At 44.0% G+C, this 15936-nt stretch overlaps 1 long non-coding RNA gene across 2 annotated transcripts in view; it reads right to left on the reverse strand.

The window, feature by feature from the left end:
* Positions 1 to 14101, reverse strand: part of LOC144684306 (uncharacterized) — a 245606-nt gene extending 231505 nt beyond the window's left edge. For both annotated transcript variants that reach the window (XR_013577478.1, XR_013577479.1), the window contains exons 1-2: positions 14009 to 14101; positions 11600 to 11727 (exon numbers count right to left, since the gene is read on the reverse strand). This is a non-coding gene — a long non-coding RNA (uncharacterized LOC144684306). The remainder of the gene's footprint in view (positions 1 to 11599; positions 11728 to 14008) is intronic.
* Positions 14102 to 15936: the final 1835 nt, after the last annotated feature.

The raw sequence follows: 15936 nt of genomic DNA on the forward strand, positions 1-15936 counted from the left end.
TATATTAATACACAGGGTCCTGTTCCGTGAAGACAGAAAGAACATGTACGCATTGCTCCTGTTTCAGCTGAACAAAATAAGTGACATCCATTCACTGACTCACTCCTCAGAGCAATAGCTTGACCAATCAAGGTAAAGCTGCCCAGTTCAAATTTCAAACTATGCTTGGCAGTTAACTGTCAGTCACCATCACTGGTGCATTCTCCATGCCACCTCTACCAATCAGAGTCCACTTGACAATCAATCAGCACTCTCTTCACATACAGTATAAATTGTTGTTTTCCCCTTACATTGGTATTCTTGCAAAATGGCCTGATGAGTGCAAGATGAAAAGCTTTGACATGGCACTTTTTTCAGATCTAGTTCTGGTAGGTTGTCACACTTTGTGGTCACTGCACGTACAAGTGTCTACAGCAGGGGGAGGCAGGTCAGTTAAACACCCGGGCACTCAGAGGACTGCTGGGGAAGAGGCATCTGTGACGTCCAAGTTGGATGACGAGACTCTGGGATTGGCCCTGCCTGAGTTGCTGGAGATGCTGCAAAAGGTAAGGGAATGTCAGGCAGAGGTTGTGGAGGCCCTCAGCAGAGTGGCACGTGAAGTGGAGGATTCCATCCACCTGCTCTCTGATGCAATGGTTCTGACCTGTGCATGCATGGAGGTCCCCATGGGAAGTATGGTGAACCTCATCCAGCAGAATGCCAAGTCTCTATCTGAGATGCGTGCAGACCTGCACTCTATCGCTGTAGCAATGGGTGAGATATTGCTGTGGCTACAGCAACCTCCCTCCAGGCCCTCCTTCTCCTCAAGGAGTCAGGCAGGGACACTCAGGCACCCAAAGGGAGGGGGAGCGACTGTTGGACACCCCTGGGCCCTCCACTCTCTGAGGGTGTCTGGCCCTTCAGAATCCCCTTTGCTTGTGACCCCTTCAGCTTCATCCTCTGTGACTGCACAGGGAGTAGCTGCCCCACAGCAGAGGCAGTCAAAGCAAGCCAAGGTCCTCCAAGCCTCAGGTCTACTGAGAACACCTGCCAAGGTCATCGAAGACAACAGGGCAAACTGGTCAGCAAGCTGCCTCCAACCCTGCTATGGATGCCGGGGAAGCACTTAGAAGAATTGCTAGGGAACACAAGATTAAGAAGACATGATTTCACACGTGGTTGCACAGGCGCACTATGATTGTTAAAGTTCTTACACTTTTGTAACACTTGCACTTTAATGAGGTCTGATATGGCTTAATTGTGATCCGTAGTCCTTAAGTCTGTGTGACCACACTGCCCCCCTCCCCCATATCTTCAGGGGCACACCCCAGGCTGGGGTCTATGTCTCCCAGAATCATGTGCAGGGAGACAAGGATCTTTGCCTGGGCCCTTGCGAGCCATGTGCAAGAAGTCTCCAGCGCATACTGAGCCTTTGACTTTCACGCGCTCATCTGTTGAAATGCCTTAGCGTTGTCAGTACTACATGCTGGAGTTCTCCTTCAGTTGTCCAGTTAAGCTGACCTCCCACTCCACCCAACCCCGCTGACCCAACTCAGATGCAGCATCTCGAGATCTCCACCTCAAGGGTCTAGATAGTCGCAAGCAGCCATGGTGCGTGTGACTTTTCAGGTTGAGTCCAACACTTTCCAACCTCTCCCCACAACCCACACCGTCTTCCCCATAACCATTAAGTCCCCTGGTGTGATCTTAGACCTCCACACAATCACCCTATAACCCTCCCCATCACCTTCCATCCCATGCCCACATCCCCTACCTTCCCGAGAAGCCCATTCCCATGACAATAGACATGCCCCCTCTCACCCTGCCTGCCCCCAGAATCCAATTTTATTCCCTTGTCCCCTCCAACAACTCTCAGCATCCCTTCACCCATCATCGCAGGACCCTTACCTTCCCACGCTACCAGCTCCCACTGCTCCCTTTAATCTTCACCAGCCCCCAGGACTCAAAAGTTGACACCACGACCCCTCCCTCTGAACCCCTTTCCCCTCTGACACATGGGAAATATCTGACCTACCTACTTAATCCCATTTACCAGCACTTGGCCCACAGCCTTGAATGTTATGACATGCCAAGTGCTCATCCAGGTACTTTTTAAATGATGTGAGGCAACCTGACTCCACCACCCTCCCAGGCAGTGCATTCCAGACCGTCACCACCCTCTGGGTAAAAAGGTTTTTCCTCACATCCGCCCTAAACCTCCTGCCCCTCACCTTGAACTTATGCCCACTTGTGATGACCCTCAACTAAGGGGAACAGCTGCTCCCTATCCACCCTGTCCATGCCCCTCATAATCTTGTACACCTCGATCAGGTCACCTCTCAGTCTTCTTTGCTCCAACGAAAACAACCCAAGTCTATCCAACCTCTCCTCATAACTTAAATATTTCATCCCAGGCAACATCCTGGTGAATCTCCTCTGCACCCCCTCCAGTGCAATCACATCCTTCCTATAATGTGGCAACCAGAACTGCACACAGTACTCCAGCTGTGGCCTCACCAAGGTTCTATACAACTCCAACATGATCTCTCTACTTTTGTAATCTATGCCTCGATTGATAAAGGCAAGTGTCCCAAATGCCTTTTTCACCACTCCACTAATATGCCCCTCCGCTTTCAGAGATCTATGGACACACAGGCCAAGGTCCCTTTGTTCCTCAGAACTTCCTAGTGTCATGCCATTCATTGAATACTTCCTTGTCAAATTACTCCTTCCAAAGTGTATCACCTTACACTTTTCAGGGTTAAATTCCATCTGCCACTTATCTGCCCATTTGACCATCCTGTCTATATCTTCCTGTAGCCCAAGACACTCAACCTCACTGTTAACCACCCAGCCAATCATTGTGTCATCGGCAAACTTACTAAACCTACCCCCCGCATAGTCATCTATGTCGTTTATATAAATGACGAATAATAAGGGACCCAGCACAGATCCCTGTGGTATGCCACTGGACACTGGCTTCCAGTCACTAAAGCAGCCTTCTGTCATCATTATCTGTCTCCTACAACTAAGCCAACTTTGAATCCACCTTATCAAAATACCCTGTATCCCATGTGCATTTACTTTCTTTATAAGTCTCCCATGTGGGACCTTGTCAAAGGCTTTGCTGAAATCCATATAAACTACATCAACTGCACTACCCTCATCTACACACCTGGTCACCTCCTCAAAAAATTCAATCAAATTTGTTAGGCATGACGTCCCTCTGGCAAAGCCTTGCTGACTATCTCTGATCAAACCTTGCCTCTCCAAGTGGAGATTGATTCTCTCCTTCAGAATTTTCTCCAATAGTTTCCTTACTATTGACGTGAGACTCACTGGCCTGTAGCTCCGTGGCTTATCTCTACAACCCTTCGTAAATAGTGGAACCACATTAGCTGTTCTCTGGTCCTCTGGCATCTCCCCTGTGGCCAGAGAGGAATTAAAAATTTGGGTCAGAGCCCCTGCGATCTCCTCCCTTGCCTCCCTCAGCAGTCTGGGACACAAATCATCCGGACCTGAAGATTTGTCCACTTTTAAGCCTGCCAACACCTCCAATACCTTGTCACTCCCTATATCAATTTGATCAAGAACCTCGCAGTCTCTCTCCCTGAGTTCAATACCTTCATCCTCATTCTGTTGGGTGAAGGCGGATGTGAAGTATTCATTCAACACTCTAGTGCTGTCCTCTGGCTCCACCCATAGATCGACCCCTTGGTCCCTAATGGGCCCTACTCTTTCCCTGGTTACCCTCTTCCCATTGATATACTTCTAGAATATATTGGGATTTTCCCTACTTTTACCAGCCAGAGCTTTCTCATATCCCCTCTTTGCTCTACTAATTGCTTTCTTAAGCTCCACCCTGCACTTTCTGTACTCCACTAATGCCTCTGCTGATTTGCTCTGCTTGTACCTGCTAAAAGCCTCTCTTTTCCTTCTCATCGTATCCTGAATATCTCTGGTCAAACATGGTTATCTGGGCTTGTTACTCCTTCCTATCACTCTACAGGGAACATGTTGAGCCTGTACCCTTCCCATTTCCTTTTTGAATGCCCCCCACCGTTCCTCTGTAGATTTCCCCATAAGTAGCTGTTCCCAGTCTACCTTGGCCAGACCCTGCCTTATTTTACTAAAATCCACTCTTCCCCAATCCAAAACATTTTTTTGCAACTTGTCTATTTCTTTGTCCATAATAAGCTTAAATTGTACCATGTTGTGGTCGCTATCACTAAAATGCTCGCCCACCAACACCTCAGCCACCTGTCCGGCTTCATTCCCCAGAATTAGGTCCAGCACATCACCGTCCATTTTTGGACCCTCTACATATTGACCTAAAAAGTCCTGTACACATTTCAAGAAATCTACTCCATCCAAGCCCTTAACACTATGTCTATCCCAATTAATGTTGGGAAAGTTGAAATCACCTAATATAATTACCCTATTGTTATTGTTTTTACACACCTCTGCAAATTATGCACATATTTGCTCCTCAATTTCCCACTGACTATCTGGGGGGTCTATAATAAACACCTACCAATGTGGCTGCCCCTTTTTTATTCCTAATCTCTACCCACAAAGCTTCATTCGATGCCCCCTCCAAGATACCATCTCTCCTTACCGCAGTAACTGACTCCTTAACTAATAATGCACTCCACCACAGCCCTTCCCACCCTCCCGCTCCATACCACCTCACCCATTCTGCGACCCCCTCAGCATCCCTCTCTTTCCCCTGTCACCTCCAACCTCCCCTTCTAGACCTCCACACCCACCCACCTCTTCATTGCTCTCCTCCCCGTCGAATCCCAACCCCCAGCATAGCACTGCCTAACAGTTTCTCATGCAGCCGTACACCTGCTGCGTGAAGATCCATGCCCTGGAAGCTCCTGCAGAACTATGATCCATGTGGTTGATGCTCCACCCACCCACTGCTGCATGTGGTGTATCAGGGTCCACAGTCGCTGGAGGCCTCCACCTTCCAGCGTTTGCAAGCTGCCCAAGGCCTTTTTCAAGGTGAGTCCCGACATGTCCACACTATGTTGGATCGGACGTGTTCCGGACCACTGTGGTATCCTGCTGGCAGCGCAGATAATCGGATGGAGGGAACAATTCCGGTTGGGGTTTCATCAGCATCCCATTTACGGGATACAAAATGGCTTCATGCTGGCCCCTGCCAGGTACGGTGACCTGCCATGATGGGTGGAAGCTCTGTTATGACCCATCCCCAGATGAGGTTCCCTAAAGTTGTTGATCCAGGCAAGACCCCCTCAATTTGTCACCGTCTGGCTGTGACAGCCCCAAACTTGTTATGCCCCGGGTGAGAAGTTGTCTGTCTCCCTGTCTTTCTTCTGTGCTCTACCCTGCCTCTCCCCCCTCCTCTGTTGGTCACAACAAGATTTAATCTAAAACAGACCCCTTTCACAGATACCTTTTTCCAGACGCAATCATTTGAAGGAACCAATTTGATCAGGCTTTCTTGAGTTAAAGGTAAGAGTAAGTTTATTAACTACTAAAGGCAAGAAAGGATAAAACACATGCATACACGGTCATACGGGTTAAAAGTAAGAATTGTGCTTGAAGAAAGTGAATATATATGTGTATTTTAAAAAGAGTATAGTGAACAGTCCTTGACTCATGGGGGTAGGTGATTGAGTGTCGCGGCCGTTACAATTTGAGATTCCAGTAGAATTGACTGCGGTAGATGAATATTTAGATTCAAGGTCCCAGTAGAATTGACTCCAGCAGGTGAATAGTCGGTTTTGAAGTTCTAGTAGTGTTGAATTCGGTAGAGAGGGGGAGAGATCAGGATATCTGCAAAATGGCGATTTGCAGGGATACTGTATGTGGCTGTTACTTCTGAGTCAAACTTCCAGCATTTGCTCTCTCAGAACACCCACCAACAGACAGAGACTGGGGCAGCTTTTCAGCTCACATTTAACCCCTTCTTTGTATATTCCAAATGGGAAACCAATTCACAAATCTGTCTGGGCATTGCCCACAGGATTTCTTGATGAGGTGATACTCATCTCCCATTACGTCCCATTGTCTCTAGCAGAGGGAGCAGTTAGTTTGTGGATGACTTTAGGAGTAATTTGTCTGGCAACAGGGTGCGGTTCCATTACCTTTTAGGGAGTCACTCTGGAGCATTCCAGCAGTGGCTTGTGTGCATTTTTAAAAACTCAGGTCTTATCTTTTGAAGTCCAATATTTCCAGATGTAATTCAATATTGTTTCCTTCATTATCATGGCAGCACCTGTTACTGCGTCATTTCATGCCAATGGGAAACTGATTTTTCAGCTCCCACCTGATTGTCTCCCCTACCACCTGCCATTAAACCTGCTGTTGTTGGGACTGGAAAATCCCAGCCTTAATGTCCAGACCCCTTCCCCCCACCCCACCCCCACTAGGGCTATCTGTACCTTGCTCATCCTGCTTTCTACCCTTAATGTCACCTAATAGCACATTCCTTAGATAATATCACCACCTTCAACACCTCTTTGTCCTTTTGTCTATGACATCTTTTGGTTATCTCCACCTATTAATGGCCCTCTATCCAGCTCTACCTGTTCTACTGCCAGCACCCCCCCCCCCCCCCCCCCCCCCCCCAAACCAGCTTATATTTCACCTCTTTTCTATTTTTACTTAGTTCTGTTGAAGAGTAATACGGACTCGAAACATTAACTGTATTCCTCTCCGCAGATGCTGTAAGACCTGCTGAGTTTTTCCAGGTATTTTTATTTTGGATTTCCAGCATCTGCAGTTTTTTGCTTTTATCCCAATTATGGTGTTCCCCATGGTGGTGATTAAGCACTATAGAGGTGCTACCAGGAACCCTATTAGCAAAAATCCCCACATTCTTATAAACAATCTCAGATACAGATTATAAAATGTGCTAATCCACCAGAGGTATTTAGAATGTTATTTTAACATTTTTTCTCTTTGTTCATGGAATGTGGGCGTCACTGGCTAGGCCAGTAATTATTGCCCATCCCTAACTGCCCTCGAGAAGGTTACAGTTCTCAAATCTTCCAAAGAGAATTACGAATGTCTGAAAACTGATTTCCCTCAGAAGTTCATTCAACAGAGTGCTGGAAAATGGTGGGCAAAAACACTGTGGCCAGGGTGACCTACCTGCAATTCATCTGAATTTCTAATACATCATTGATATGCCAAATAGCCTCAGAGGAAATCTCGAAGAAGACAAGTATATTGCCTTTCTTGATCTCTGCTTTATAACATGTAGCATCCACAACTTATGGGAATTATCATTGTTGGTGTTGCAAAAGCAGTATTCAGCAGAAGTCATCTGAAGGAAGTTCTTAAAGGGACAATAGTTTTGTTAAGGTTAATAGGCCGTTGTTAACAAGCTTGTGTGCAGAGAAGTTGTACTGTTTTGCCATTGCTCTAGTACATCTGGTGACATGCAACACTACAAGTTAATCAGTTTTAATCTAAAGATGCACTTAAAAAAATAAATCAAGGGGAAATATTCACATTTGATGCAGCACAGACTTTTTTTAACCTAACGGCAAAAGATGGAGCTGTCCAGGGAATGTCTGGAACAATGTTTGGAACCAAGCAGTCTTGGCTTCTCGAGAACTGAGCTTTGCTGAAAACGCTGCAATGCAGCAGCAACAGCTGTTTAAAACAAACATAAGTTTAAAAGTCTTGAAAAAGAATTTTGTTGATAGTACTAAATCAAGCCTAAATGATTTTTGCATGAATTTATTCTGATGTTAACTCTGGTTTCATGTGAACAAAGGGGCCCAGAATGCACCAGGGCAATGGCAACACAGCACAACCCCTCTGCACACAAGCTTGTTAACAGTGGTCTGTCAACCTCATCAAAACTTTTGTCCCCTTAAGAACTTCCTTCTGTTGACTTCACAATACTGCTCTTGCAACAGCAACAATGATAATTCCCATAAGTTGTGGATGCTAAATGTTATAAAGCAGAGATCAAGAAAGGCAATATACTTGTCTTCTTCAAGATTTCCTCTGAGGCTATCTGGCACATCAATGATGTATTAGGAATTCAGATGAATAGCAGGTGGGTCATCCTAGTCATAGTGTTTCTGCCCACCTTTTTTCAACTCACTGTGATGCCAAAAACTGACCCTACAAATTTACCAGTAGGTCTTATGTACCTGCAGATTGGGCACAAGCCATTTGTTACAATCCCCATAGATACAGCTAACTTTTTAAGAAATTAATTTTGCATTGAACGATGGAAATTACCAAAGGACAAGATTTCATATTTTAAGACTTTTACTGCAACAAACAAACTAAAATCAACATAGATCAAACTTAATTAAAAGGCAACTAATACATCCAACTAAAGAAAAGATATTTTCCCACTAACTAACCAACACAACTGAGATATGTCTTAAGAAAAGCTTTCGCTGTGTGCTGTACTTCTGGAAGATATGGAGCATTACAGGAACAGTCAGTCCAACAGTGACTCCCAGATCTCCAGCAGGGTCACTTCTCCCCGCAAGGCTAGGTTGAAACTTCCTTTGAAAATCGTTCCACTCAGCCTGGGTTTTCCAGATCTAATTTTCATCAGCAAGGCCCACCTCGATGAGTCCCTGCTCCTTATATCTCCAAGGCCCCCCATCTGTTCAGTTCCCTTCCCTTTGAGAAGAAAATGAACTCTCACAAGAATCCTGCTTGGAAACAAAACAGTTCCTCCCTGTTTCTCCACAGCAATATGTTCTTTGTCACTCTGCATCTCAAAAAGATGCTGTCCTTTTTCTGTGAAACACTGTGAAAAGTGTTAAGCCTGTCACTTGGCATTTCAATGGGTTTTTGTTTGAGTTTCTCCCCTATGACAATCTGATCACACAGGCATAAAAGCAAAATACTGTGGATGCTGGAAATCTGAAACAAAAACAAAAATTGCTGGAAAAATTCAGCAGGTCTGACAGCATCTGTGGAGAGAAAGACAGTTAACGTTTCGAGTCCGTATGATTCTTCTTCAGAACTAAATAGAAATATGGTGAAATATAAGCTGTTTAAGGGGGGTTGGACAGGTGAAGCTGGATAGAGGGCCAGTGATAGGTGGAGGCAAAGGAGAGATTGCAAAAGATGTCACAAACAAAAGGTCAAAGGGGTGTTGATGGTGGTGATATTAGCTAAAGGAGGTGCTAATGGTGACATTAAGGGTAGAAAGCAGGATGAGCAGTGACAGATGGCCCTAGTGGGGGTGGGGTGGGGGGAGGGGATCAAAATAGGCTAAATGGTGGGGATAAAACAATAAATGGAAATAAATTTTAATTTTAGATCACACAGGCATGTTTCTGAGGTGAGGTGTTATCATGACCTCATCATCCCACTTTTCAGAATGTTGTTTTACCTTAAGTTAAAGGGGACATTTTAAAACATAACAGTAGTGTAAAGTTCATCATTCATGAAAATTCCACTGCTAATTTGGTATGCTTTATACCTGTTTTATGGCTGAAAGACAAGCACAACAAATACCAATTTCCCCTCTTGGATTTCACAGCAATAGAAGCAGAAAGTGCTGTAAAACCTCAGCAGGCTTGGCAGCATCTGTGGAGAAACAGAGTTAACATTTCGAGTCCAAAATGACTCTTTGGAACTCAGGAATAAGCCATCTATATCAGAGCTTTAATGCTAATTTTAATGCATAACAATTTCCTGAATTTTGATTGAACATGTACATGTGGTTTTCCAAACATCACAATGCAAACTGAGCTTCTGAATTGTTTGACAACTATTCAATTTTTAATTCCCTCTTACTTAAGCTCCTTTGTTATTCCTTATGGCCAAGACCATGGTTGGGTACCCTGCTCCCAGGCTTCTGCCAACCTTGTTATGTATTAGCTAATAATAGATGCAGGGTGGACTTTAATTTTGTTTCCAGGAAGCATCTACTCTTTACACCATTACCCCTCCCTTTCGCACTTTGTATCTTCCCAGGCTACTTACATAAGTTCAGAACACCTAGGGAAGTATCAACCATTAATGCTTGTGCCGTTGCATAGCTTTATTAAATCCATTATGCATAATTCCTTGAAACAGTACAATCTAAAGCGGCATTGATGCTTTATCTCTTCAAATATTATTAAATAGGTCAAGCAGCAGATGTGTTTAACTCTAATACCAGCATCAAATACATCCTGATAAAAGCAAAATACTGCGGAGGCTGGAAATCTAGAACAAAAACAAAAATACCTGGAAAAACTCAGCAGGTCTGACAGCATCTGCGGAGAGGAACACAGTTAACGTTTTGTGTCTGTATGACCCTTCATCAGAACTAAGGAAATAGAGAAATACATCCTATTTTGTGCCTTAAGCTGAATTTTGGACTTGACATTGCTTTACAGGAATGTAAGCAAGGATGAAAGAACTGTAAGTGTCAAAAGCTACAAACTTTTCATCTGTTGTGGTTAAATCTGGTTTTCAGAGGGTCAGGACCTCCACCATTTGCAAAATTGCATGCTGAGAGTAGTACATGGGTCTAATGGCCTCTTTGCAGCCTCTGGACATGACATTTCATGGAGAATTTTCAGCAAGACTCAGTTCTCGAGAAGGCAGGACTCACCTTTTCCAAACATTCTCTGTATACAATAGCTCCATTTTTTGCCATCAGGTGAAAGTTTGTGTTCCAACAACTGCTAGCTCTACTATGGTGTGGACTTTTGAAATAGAATGGGATAACTTCAAGAAACAATTAATACAGATTTTTCACAAGCCGATGTTATGGATCTGTCCTGTTTTATTTTGGCCAATGGAAAAGGCACTGAACTGAATGCTACCAAGACAACTACAAAGGTCACCCTTGTTTATGTCAGCAGGGGCTCAATTGGTAGCACCCTTGCCTCTGAGTCAGAGGGTTGTATATTCAAGCCTCACTTCAGAGACTTTAGCACAAAAATTTAGGTTGAAGCTCCAGTGCAATACTTAGGGGGTGCTGCATGGTTGGATGTGACCTCTCTCTCATGAGACATTAAATCGAGGCCCTATCCTTTCATGTGGACATTAAATTTCCATGGCACTATTTTGAAAAACAGGGGAGTTATCCCAGTTGTCCTACCAATACTTATCCCTAAATTGACATTATTAAAACCGGTTATCTGGTCATTATCACATTGCTCTTTATGGTATTTTGCTGTGCTCAAATTGGCTGTCATACAACGGTAACTGCACTTCAGAAGTACTTCATTGGCTGCAAAGCAATTTAGGATGTTCTGAATTTGAGAAAAGTGCTCTATAAATGCAAGTCTTTCTTTCCCTCCCCAAGAAAGATAACCCCACCATTAGAATCCAAGCAGCCTATTCAAATTAAACAGCGAAAAGTTTAAGCAATGATTGTGCAGGCTGTGTCAATTAAGCATTCCTGTCCCTATACATCCAACAATTATGAAAAACTTTAATAAGTCAACTTGGTGGACAATGTGTGTCATACTACATGGTTGTTCATATGCATAATAAAGGAAGGAACTTAGACAAGCATTTAGAGAGATCCTCCCCAGTGAAATTGTGCATCATGGACCTATGCACAGCAAATTTCACTATAGGCTCGTGAGCAAAATGATTCAAGTGTTAATGTCATGTCCATTAGCAACAATTATAGCAAAGAATAAAACAGATATGTAACCTCATCTCAGTCAATTGATTCCTTGCTGGCAAAGCATTGGCTTCAGTCAGGGACGAGGTTTGTTTCTCTCCTTGTAGCCACTCTCGGTTCCAACAAATTATGCAAAGCCAGAGAGCAAGTGAGCTCATCTAAATGAGGGAAAAAAATTAAAATTAATGCGATACATAGGGGGATTTAATTATTGAACAAAATTGCTAAGGTCAAAGTGGAGGATAGGCACTGTAATAAGTTGAATAACAAATTTATTTGTGGAAACAGATAATGTATTTCCCTTAGACGCTGGAGAGAGAAATATGTTCTAAGTATCCTCAACCTTGAGACAAGATTGAAAGATTACAAAGGTGTTGAGTATGCCTAGTCTTGAGAGTATTTAAACCCACATAATACCTAGTGTGTTTTAATTTATGAAGTTAATTTTGATCTGTATTTAACAAATAAATTGCACCAACTTAAAAATCAAACTTTGCAAACGTTACCTGTTTTTTTGTCTTCCTCCTTTTTTGAATAAGAGTATTACATTGGCAATTTTCCAATCCTTTGGGACTTTTTCAGAATCTGAGGATTCTTGGAAGATTATTACCAGAGCATCCACTATCTCTGTAGCTATTTTCTTTAATATCCTACGATGCAACCCATCAGGTCCAGGTGACTTTGTCTTAAAATACTTAGAAAAATAAAGAACACTAAAATAAAAGCAAAATACTGGAAATTTGAAACAAAAACAGAAAATGCTGGACAAATTCAGCAGGTCTGGCAGCATCTGTGGAGAGAGAAACAGAGTTAATGTTTTGTATCTGTGCTCTGAGGAGTCATACAGATTCAAAACGCTAACTCTGTTTCTCTCTCCACAGATGCTGCCAGAGCTGCTGAGTTTGTGCAGCGCTTTCTATTTTTATTTAAAATAAAGAACACCTTTATTTACCACCTGTCATATCTTCGAGACCACCTGAAGTACTTTGCAGCCAATGAATTACAGTGAATTCCTGGTGCATTTGGTGTAGCCACTATAGTTATGTAGTGAAACGTAACAGCCAATTTGTGCACAAATAAAGTCCCACAAATAATGAGATAAATGATAATCTGATTTAATGATGTTGGTTCATGGATAAATGGTGGCTAGGACATTGGGAGAACCCGTTCCTCTTCTTCAAACAGTGCCATTTTGCAGATGGTTTAATATTTCACCTGAAAAAAGTGCATCCAACAATGCAGCACTCCATTTGTACAGCGCTGAAGTATCAGGCTAGATTATAAATCTCTGAAGTGAGGCTTGAAACCATACCCTTTGAATCAGAAGGCTAGAGCGTTATAATAGGGTTAAGTAATATATTTTGAGATGTTTGTCATCATTAGGTTTTTAATATTAGTCATAGCAAATGATTATCCTTTAAACAGCTCACTGGTCATGCAGCTTTGTATTTCTCAATTTTCAGCTTTAAATTTCCGTATACATCTCAAACCGACTAGTAAATTTCGCGAAGGTTTTTAAAGACAGGAGTTATAATCGACGTAGCTTTTGAATTGATGATGCTGTTAGGCAACCGTTGGGAAATTTAGATTATCAAATACGTACTGAGCAGCTCCACGTTAGGTAAAACCCAAAGTACAATTTCTTTGCACCCAGCTTGCTGGACAGGGCAAGGGCACAAAATACGACCATCATATGATGATGGTCTGTACACTCGGGGAAAGTACAAAGTTTACTTGTTAAAGCCGGCGGAGCGTCTTGAGGGAAACCAGTGAACAAGATCACAAATCGCCTTTGTGATTAAGCCATTAAAGCTAAAGGCAGGGAGAGATTATCGCATTTTATTTTGTTTTTATAAAAAGTTACATTTTAGTTGGTCAGCGGCTGCACGTGATCGGCTTTGATTACATCACATTACTGTACGTCCGCCAGTCAGTCACAAGGGCGAGACATGGAAACAGCTGATCGGCCCCATGAGGTCACCGAGTTCGCAGCGCTCAGCTGGAGGGGGCGGGCACCGCTGACGCAGGCCTTTCTGATGAGTCATTGAATCCGCCGGCTCGCCAAAACCCCGCCCCCTCCGACCTCTGATAGGCCCTTAAAACCCGAACATTTTTTTTATTGCAATTCCGATTGGCTATGGAAGCTGCCAATCATCACATTCCCGCTGCCACGCCAGGGTTGTCATCCTCGATTATATATGACTTTTAAAAATAAGGTTATATTCAGATAAGGTAGAATTTATAATTCTCATAATTGGAATTTGATTCCCGTTTAGCTGTCATTAAAACAAGCACACAAAAAAAAACAGACAGTAATGAAATGGGTGCCAATATGACGCTCAAGATGTACAAATAACGCAACCTTTCATGGTAAAACTATCCTGAACATTCCTCCACATGCTCCCATTTTAATCAATTCCAGAGAATTAGCCGACAAACCTCTTAAATCGCCATTCATAAAATGCCAAGTCATGCGGACGCCACATATTCTGGGAGCTGTAGTTTGGTCACGCGCGACGTGTTCTATAACCGTTAAACCGCCGGTCAAGGAACGACAAATCCCACAAAGCAGCGCGCAGCAGTTCTCGCGGCCATGCGGAGGCGGGCGCCGCTGCGCGTTCGCATTGGGCGGTTCGCCTCGCTGACGTCTGATTCGGAAAGCCGAATTGCAATCCCATGGGTTCCTATTTCAGTCAATCATCGTACGTCAGGAAAACCGGTAACCTCCCTCCCTTCTCCTCAACTATTTTAATTAATCCCCCCTCCCCTCCCAGGAGGACGACTGGAATGAAATGAGGGCGGCTCCAAGCACAGCCCCACCCCTCCCCACCCCTCTCACCCTGATTGGGTAGCCGTTGGCTGCAGCCGCGCCCCTGCGCCCCCTCCTCGCGTCACGAGTGGTCGGAGCCGCTGTCAATCAGAGGAGGGGGGGCGGAGGCATCGTGACGGCCGTAACTGTCAAGTGAAGTTGAGTGGGGAGCTGGTCACTCAGTCAGTCAGTTAGTTAGTGAGTCCGCCAGCCCGCCCGCTTGCTCGCGCAGTGAGAGGGACTGATTCTAACTGGGGGAAAGTACAGGAGTGACTGGCGGCATCGCCCGGCTGACAAGCCGGGGCGAGGAGGGAAGATCCGAGCTCCCGCTGAGAGGATGACGGGCGCCGACTTTGTCACTGACGGATCATCGGTTGCTGAGGGGAAAGGAGGCAGCTGGTTCGGCCGGGACAGGGGGAGACTCTTCACGGGTAGTTTGTTAACATTTTTTCTGCAACCTGGAGGGTGACGATGCGAATCTGCGCAAAGTTCCTGAAGTTTTTTTTTTAATTTTGTTTTTTTTTGGGTTTAAAAAAAAAAGAACTTGAGAGAAATTCTCGACAACTCCCGACAGACAAGTGGCAAAAAAAAATAAATAGGCAGTAAAAGATTTTTTTTATTTTAAATTTCCTTTTAATAAGTTAAACGCTCGAAGGTCTGAACTTTTCTCGAGTGGGGTTGAAGTAAGATTTTGCTTTAAGGTTTTTATTGTGTCTGTGTTTGTGTCATGTTCTTTTTTATTTTAGGTCACGAAGCTTATTCTGCGTCAAGGAAGCAATGGCTTTTTATATATATATATAAAAAAGATCTTTTTTTTAAATGTATTGTAGGTGGAGGTCAAGAAAGTTCTAGAAGTGCTTTGGAATATTATCTGGGAGATGGAGCCGGTTTTTAAACTGATGCCATTGACATTGATATTTTATATATATATATTTCTATATGAGGAGGGTGAACATTGTCCTGACCCAGAGCATTTCCAGATAAATCTTTACCTTTCCATATGGTGCAGAAATAAATGATCCGAATAAATGCCAGTAAAATGAGAGCGTGTTTCCCGGAGACCATGGGGCTGACAGGGGTGCAGCAGGCAGGGCTACTGACCTTTATTCCTCTTTTTTTTTTGGTTATAAAATCATTTTTTTGGGGGGGGGGTTAGAGTTTGTCTTGTTTGCATTTATCTTTCTTGGTGCTTACGCAACACTGCAGCTGAGTTTCAGTCAGTTTGGAGCTGCAGGGTGCAGTCTAGCTCCAATCTCACTGCTCTTACGTTTGTTAAAATGGCCCTTCCCCCCCCCCCCCTCCCCTTTTCCTAATCTAAAATTGTCAGTAATTCCCCCCCCCCCCCCCCGCCCCCTGTGTGTATGTCTGTAAGGAAACTACTCCCGAGACTCCAAATCATGTCATTTTGCTCCCTGTGGGGACCGTGGATTTCACCCCCTCCCCTCCCCGGGTCTGAGTGTGAACAGAATCTCTGCCGGGGGTGGGGGGTGGGGGGTGGAAAGTGAGATGAGTAATGCGGTTTACTGTAAATCTTGGCCATTTATCTGGAATTAGTTAA

This window comes from Cetorhinus maximus, chromosome 9, assembly GCF_964194155.1.
Source record: "Cetorhinus maximus chromosome 9, sCetMax3.hap1.1, whole genome shotgun sequence".
NCBI lineage: Eukaryota > Metazoa > Chordata > Chondrichthyes > Lamniformes > Cetorhinidae > Cetorhinus > Cetorhinus maximus.